At 39.8% G+C, this 8,271-nt stretch overlaps 2 pseudogenes; both read left to right on the forward strand.

Annotated features, from left to right (window-relative positions):
- Nucleotides 1-636: 636 nt before the first annotated feature.
- On the forward strand, nt 637-1,688 carry LOC149195909 (uncharacterized; annotated as a pseudogene).
- Nucleotides 1,689-6,623: 4,935 nt separating this feature from the next.
- Nucleotides 6,624-7,721, forward strand: LOC149195910 (uncharacterized; annotated as a pseudogene).
- The last annotated feature ends 550 nt before the right edge of the window (nt 7,722-8,271 follow it).

Raw genomic sequence — 8,271 nt, forward strand, 5'->3', positions numbered from 1 at the left:
ATGCATTATCATGGTTTCTTAAAGCGGTTGAGAAGGGAGGATATATTGCTAATGTACATGTGCTGAGTGTTAATCAACTATTAGAAACGGCTCTGGACACAGCACGACATGTGGCAAGTAGTATATCCACCTCGACTACTCCTGTACCTTACACCCAAATGATAAGCCAGCGTGAAGCTCTTGTAATTGGCAAACAAAGGAAAATGTCGGTCGTCATGAGCTTCAAGAGAAATCCAGATCCTTTGCTCCTCCCTGCACCGAAAAAATTATTTGAGTGGATTGATTGTGTATAAAGCTGATCAAGACCTGCGGAAGATTAAAAATAATTCCCTCAATAGACAGAAACTAGCTATCGATGCAGGCAACCCAGAGTGGTTTAACATCACTTCTAGCTTGTTGCATCCTTCCTTGGAAGAATCCCAGCATTCTTGGCAATCTTTCAGGCTACCACCGGCAAGCCCTTACGACAATTTTCTCAAACCCGCTCGCTATTGAAATGTCGTTGGATCTTTTTCAAAGCAGCAAACCGCTAGATATTCAAACACTATAGCTCTGCAGAAAAAATTTATGATTACATTCCAAGCGTGAGTTCTATATGGGTTTGGAGTAAATGAGCTTGTGCGAAGCACGCAAAAAATGGAACGGGTGAAGATTGTTGAAAGGGACTTTATGGGTTTGATTAACAGCGAGGTAGTTGCAGAAAAAGACGAGGGGATAACTAAAGATTCAAATAATGATACCACTCTAGAGGATGGGAGTGACAACGCAAATAATGCACCGTCTCAACATTTTGGAGTGTCTTCAGTGGCACATTCTACTGGATCAATTGATGGTTTGAACTCTTCGGTTCATCATATTGATGAAGCTGGAGATCTTCCAAGCTCAAGCCTTTCTCCTTCCATGTCAAATTTCAACGAGCATTTAGGCTCCCATCCTATTTTGAAAGGACTTCAAGCAACCTCTACTTCATGTGTCACAACTTCTATGGTTAATCCTTCGGTGATCCAGAAGAATTCCTTTTCGCCAGTGGCTGCTGGTGTCTATCCTAGCTCTCCAGCAACAAGCAACGCTGTTGCTGTTCCAGGAAAGCAGCCTTGCACACATCTAACAAGGTTTTATGTTGGGACAGTGAATGTGTATGATAATGTCCCTATAGAGAAGGCTCAAGTGCTCATGCTTTTGGCTGCAAGTGCGAGGTCTACAAAAATGAAAAATCTGCCTTCACGAAGTTCAGCAATACCAATGTCTATAACAACTGCTGGTCATGCTACGCTCTACAAAAGGCACATGAAATTGCTCAGCTAAACCCGTATTCTGCAGTAACATTGAATGCTGATGATTCTCAGATAAATCAAAATACTGCAACTTCTAGCAATCAACAGGAAAATTCAAAGTTAAGTGATACTAGTGTACTTGATCAATCTCTCAAAGGCCAAAGCGAATCAGAAGCTCGAAAAGATTTATGTGCAGTTGGTCCATCTGTTGGAGGTCAGTATGCTGATAACCACGCCAATGTTCATTTGGTACCTAAAACGAGCCCTAAACTTAAAGTTGTTGGCATCACAGAATCTTTGAACATTGTTGGACAATGTGAAGGTTCATGTTACAGGAATGTGCCTTGTAAAGAGTGCAGGGACTATCTGACAATTAAAGATGCGTTAACCTCTTTTGTTGGCAATGAGTTATGAAAACAAAATGGGTTTGAAAGACAAGTTGCTATCAGCATTGACTCTCCTAAGATGGGAGGGTGTCTTATACCTTATTCAAGTACGATGGTAGCAGAAAAGCAGAATGCTGAATTATTGTTTTGGACTCCTGATATGAAAAGAGTATCTGAAGAGAAATTGCTTGCCAACATAAGTGAAAGGAGGCATTCTTGTGGAAATATGTACAATAAAGCAGATAGAAAATACAAGGATCTTTCAAATCATGAATCAGTGGGTATACTTGATCAAACAGTTACAGACACAACAGTTACTCCTCAGCATGTTAACAATGGTGATCTGGTTGATCTAAAACTTAGTGTTGATATTGGAGATTGTGAACAAGGTAGGGGTAATTGCTTGGACAATGAATGCCTCGATGACATTAAGGATAACAACAGTGTAAAACGCAGGGTGGCAGTGGGCACCAAACCCTGAACTGGATGAAGACTTAATACCTAGGCTGTTGTGAGCTATATTTATATGGATCTCTTACTCCTAATGAGTTTTTACACACACAGGTTGGCTCTGCAGATAAATATAGTATCAGTGATTTGAAGGATGCCATGTTGGTAATCAAAGACCTTTTATCTGTTGTATTATTTTATGCAACTAAATCTAGCTTCACAGCTTCTACTGCCTTGTCTTTAACATGCTTTGGCAGGTCTTTTCCTGAAGTTTATAGCAAAGATGGTACAAATGTACAGATCAAACATCTAAAGTATTTTGATGAAGGACTCATGAAAATGGACAGAAACACACATGTTATGGATTAGTTTTTCATGGAGCAGGCCTAGAGGTAGATGAGTATGTCCGGAGGTCTTATAAGTTTGCTTATGTGGATGGTATTGAAGTTGGTATTGAAGCACTTATTAAGCACACTATTCCACTGTTACGGGCAACATGGTTCATTATTGTAGGAGGGCGTGGTTTATATCATTCTCAAGGAAGTTCGAGTTCGGCATTAGAGGGCCAAGTCTCCAAAATACTCAAGCCATTTATCCCTAGGATTGTATCAACAAGCACGGAGGCCGAATTCTTTGTTTACACACGTTTAAGGAGGTTGAATTATAGCTTGTAGCAGAGGTTATTGTCAGCAAATTAAAAAGCTTGTGTTACTTGTTGTTTCAGATTTAAAGAGGGTTTAGTGGCACTCCTGTAATAGAGGATGATTGATTTCATTTGGTATAGGCTGAATTATTTAGAGTAATTATGCCAAGTTTGGAGAGGCCAAGTTGGGTTTTTCCTAAAGCAACTCACTTATAGCCAAATTTACCAGAATTTGTGCACTGAAAGGCAGTTCGATCTCAAGCCATTTGTCACCATTAGAAGCAAGATTTGAATCAGTTAAGAAGAGGGCCGAACTTATGTCTTGAAGGTCAAAATTCTTCAGCATATGAATCTCAGGAGGGTTGTGAGTTCCCTTGGAGGCCAAGACAAGGCGCAGGCAAACTTGTGGAGTTGTGGACAAAGGATGTTATAGACTATTTCCAATGCATTCTAGATGAATCCTGTCTAAATGATGGCACTGTTTCAACACTGTACAATAGAGAGAGCCTGCAAATGCTCTTGGGTGTATCTGATCAACATCAAGGAGTTGACTCTTCCCAAACAGCAACTATTCAATTTTGTGAGGAGTTTAGAGGAAGACTGTGTTTTTTTTAAATCACACAGCAGTTTCGTAGCGCGCTACGAAACTGCTGTAGGTGATGTTTTCAATGCAGAATAAACAGTTTGACCGGGAATGTTAGAAGAGAGACACCTGTACATCAATACAGCCTACAGCTCATCTGGAGACATGGTGTTTGGTAGCAGCGTTCCATACTTTGAGTGATTAAAGAGTTGGGAACATGTTGCTACATTTTCGGAGGATGGTAGGAGACAGGGACCTTAAAAATAGGTGTTTTGATCCTGATGATAAATGATTCATCAGCGCTTACAGGTATCCAAAGTCAGCGCTCCTTGCATCTGTAGCTCAATCATCTTGAGCCTAACCAACAAAAGAAAGCTGTCAAAGATCAAGAAAGGAATCAGGCATACAAGGAGATGAAGTTAGAGTTTTAGTGTGATTAGGACTCTTTGTAATTACAGCTCAATACTTTATGTATTTAATGAGTTTGTTTAAAAATAGATAAGGTTAGTTAATGATCATCGAGCTCTCCCCTCATGCTTGAGGAGGAGACTCAAGGTAGTTTAGTTTTGGTTTTCCTATATATAGTGAAAACTCTGATGTAAGTAGGGTTGGAGATTTATGAAAAAACAGAGTTTTTATCAGCTTATGTAAAAGACTTTTGACAGTAATATAAAGATTAATTTTTCTTCCCAAGATTCATCATATGTTCAATGCTCAGAATATGTGTGGTTTTGTCATTATCCTTTATATATTTTACAACTCACTAAATATGCAATCACTCTGAATTCACCTAGTGCTCAGACTTCCTGTGTATATTTATGAGTTGAGGTTTTTTTTTGAGAAATGTTTTGAGTGTTAAACATTATATGCCTTGGCTTCCATGATTGAGTGGTTAATAGTTTACTGCAGAAGTGTTTGACTCCATGAGCCCAATGGAAGAAGTGTTGTTTTGTTGTTCCAACCAGCTCACTTTCATAAACTGTTTGAAGAGTTAGCCATCTTTTCTTATTAATAATTCCTATCAAAAATCTGTGAGAGAGCCCTCTCTGACTAAGGAGGCTAAGCCTTAGTCTAAAGCCTGGTTTGAAGTAGTTACATGAGATCTTGCTAAGTAGCAGCCCTTAGTACACGATTTTGTGATAACATTTTGGTGCGTCTGCCGGGAGCCTGATGATTACTCATTCCCGAAGTTTTAAGATTGAATTTCTGAAGGTAGCAGGAGTTCAAAGTGGTTTTCGAGGCTGCAAACCTACCTTGGCGACTCCATTGTTGAAGAATTCAAAGTTCATACATTCATGGTGATTCCACTGGACTTATGAAGGACCCAGAAGCTACCATTCTTAGTTCAAGGTATGCATGCATAGATTTCTCAGGAATTCATGGTTTCCCAAATCATTTTCCCAAGGATGCATATTTTCTAAGGAATGGTCCCAAATTCAATGGAGAAGATTTGAGTTTAACCTTGAAGCATGTATCAGATTTTTGTGAATTTTTAGAGCTTCTTAGAGTTAAACGTGAGGATGTTTGTATAAGGTTATTCTATGATTCACTTCAAGGGAAATGCAAACAGTGGGTTGAATGCTTTCCTACCAAATCCATTAAGTCATTTCAAGACTTATGGCTTATGTTTTTGGAGGAATGGATAGATAGGTCAGAGTTGGTGGCAGACTCTCCCTCAGTTGCAGATTTTAAGCAATGGAATAATGATTATAGCAAAGAAGAAACAAATGAAGATTTTTCTTTGTCCTTGTCCTCATATCTAAAATCCTTTGACTACAAGGCAGAGGATAAGATGAAATTTTTTGATGAATTTGTCAAAGACATTGAGAAAGATATTGAAGGTTTAGAAGGTCAAATTCAGGCATATAATTTTCATGATCATGATCATTATTTTCAGAAGTTTTCTATGGCAGAACGCAAGGAGAGAATGCTGGTCCCTTTCTCTTTCACGATTGAGGAACTGAACACTGTTGTTGAAGATCAGTTTGCACAGCCGGAAGGTTACAAGAAAAATCTAGCTGATCAGATGTTCTGGGATCCTATAGCTGATTACATGGAAGAGTTTTACTCTCCAGTGTTTCAGTTTACTTATAAAGATCAGAGACAATTTCAGTGGCAGCGGTCATCACACCATCATATTGGCTCTGAATTCCGATGCAGTCAAAGAAATCAAGTATCAGATAAAACAGAGGATTGGCTACATTGGAAATTTCATATTGATTGAGCAGAAGGAAGTTGAAATTGTTAGGGTAGGTAGGTATAGGTAAATGCAAATAAGCTCAAGGTCAACTGAGCATTTTTCAGTAGATGTAGTTTCCTTTCTCCTCCAGTCATGCTTGTCAAGCAAATTTCTGTTTGTCATAAATGGATAAGGCACTGAAACTACAGGTTCTTAGTGTACCACAAGGGCACACTATCCCAAGTGGAGCCACTGTTATCACCGAAAATTCTGTTGCAAATTTTTTTTTTCAGACTAGCTTAAGGACAAAGTGTTTTCGCAGCGCTACATGTTTAGGCGGTTTCGTAGCGCGCTACGAAATTGGGGATTTGCTCGAGTTTTCAGCAGAAGGTTCATATACTAAATTTTGATGATGAGCAGAGTGATGCAAAGGCCCAGAACGGGAATGCAGTGGCAATGTATAAACTTGGTGTATTCTACTACTTTGGTTTGAAGGGGGTTCCCCGTGACCATACGAAATGCATTATCATGGTTTCTTAAAGCGGTTGAGAAGGGAGGATATATTGCTAATGTACATGTGCTGAGTGTTAATCAACTATTAGAAACGGCTCTGGACACAGCACGACATGTGGCAAGTAGTATATCCACCTCGACTACTCCTGTACCTTACACCCAAATGATAAGCCAGCGTGAAGCTCTTGTAATTGGCAAACAAAGGAAAATGTCGGTCGTCATGAGCTTCAAGAGAAATCCAGATCCTTTGCTCCTCCCTGCACCGAAAAAATGATTTGAGTGGATTGATTGTGTATAAAGCTGATCAAGACCTACGGAAGATTAAAAATAATTCCCTCAATAGACAGAAACTAGCTATCGATGCAGGAAACCCAGAGTGGTTTAACATCACTTCTAGCTTGTTGCATCCTTCCTTGGAAGAATCCCAGCATTCTTGGCAATCTTTCAGGCTACCACCGGCAAGCCCTTACGACAATTTTCTCAAACCTGCTCGCTATTGAAATGTCGTTGGATCTTTTTCAAAGCAGCAAACCGCTAGATATTCAAACACTATAGCTCTGCAGAAAAAATGTATGATTACATTCCAAGCGCGAGTTCTATCTGGGTTTGGAGTAAATGAGCTTGTGCGAAGCACGCACAGAATGGAACGGGTGAAGATTGTTGAAAGGGACTTTATGGGTTTGATTAACAGCGAGGTAGTTGCAGAAAAAGACGAGGGGATAACTAAAGATTCAAATAATGATACCACTCTAGAGGATGGGAGTGACAACGCAAATAATGCACCGTCTCAACATTTTGGAGTGTCTTCAGTGGCACATTCTACTGGATCAATTGATGGTTTGAACTCTTCGGTTCATCGTATTGATGAAGCTGGAGATCTTCCAAGCTCAAGCCTTTCTCCTTCCATGTCAAATTTCAGCGAGCATTTAGGCTCCCATCCTATTTTGAAAGGACTTCAAGCAACCTCTACTTCATGTGTCACAACTTCTATGGTTAATCCTTCGGTGATCCAGAAGAATTCCTTTTCGCCAGTGGCTGCTGGTGTCTATCCTAGCTCTCCAGCAACAAGCAACGCTGCTGCTGTTCCAGGAAAGCAGCCTTGCACACAGCTAACAAGGTTTTATGTTGGGACAGTGAATGTGTATGATAATGTCCCTGTAGAGAAGGCTCAAGTGCTCATGCTTTTGGCTGCAAGTGCGAGGTCTACAAAAATGACAAATCTGCCTTCACGAAGTTCAGCAATACCAATGTCTATAACAACTGCTGGTCATGCTACGCTCTACAAAAGGCACATGCAATTGCTCAGCTGAACCCGTATTCTGCAGTAACCTTGAATGCTGATGATTCTCAGATAAATCAAAATACTGCAACTTCTAGCAATCAACAGGAAAATTCAAAGTTAAGTGATACTAGTGTACTTGATCAATCTCTCACAGGCCAAAGCAAATCAGAAGCTCGAAAAGATTTATGTGCAGTTGGTCCATCTGTTGGAGGTCAGTATGCTGATAACCACGCCAATGTTCATTTGGTACCTAAAACGAGCCCTAAACTTAAAGTTGCTGGCATCACAGAATCTTTGAACATTGTTGGACAATGTGAAGGTTCATGTTACAGGAATGTGCCTTGTAAAGAGTGCAGGGACTATCTGACAATTAAAGATGCGTTAACCTCTTTTGTTGGCAATGAGTTATGAAGTCAAAATGGGTTTGAAAGACAAGTTGCTATCAGCATTGACTCTCCTAAGATGGGAGGGTGTCTTATACCTTATTCAAGTATGATGGTAGCAGAAAAGCAGAATGCTGAATTATTGTTTTGGACTCCTGATATGAAAAGAGTATCTGAAGAGAAATTGCTTGCCAACATAAGTGAAAGGAGGCATTCTTGTGGAAATATGTACAATAAAGCAGATAGAAAATACAAGGATCTTTCAAATCATGAATCAGTGGGTATACTTGATCAAACAGTTACAGACACAACAGTTACTCCTCAGCATGTTAACAATGGTGATCTGGTTGATCTAAAACTTAGTGTTGATATTGGAGATTGTGAACAAGGTAGGGGTAATTGCTTGGACAATGAATGCCTCGATGACATTAAGGATAACAACAGTGTAAAACGCAGGGTGGCAGTGGGCACCAAACCCTGAACTGGATGAAGACTTAATACCTAGGCTGTTGTGAGCTATATTTATATGGATCTCTTACTCCTAATGAGTTTTTACACACACAGGTTGGCTCTGCAGA

This window comes from Pinus tabuliformis, chromosome 2_2 (assembly GCF_031772625.1).
Source record: "Pinus tabuliformis cultivar Carrire ecotype Pingquan chromosome 2_2, CPIR1, whole genome shotgun sequence".
Lineage (NCBI taxonomy): Eukaryota > Viridiplantae > Streptophyta > Pinopsida > Pinales > Pinaceae > Pinus > Pinus tabuliformis.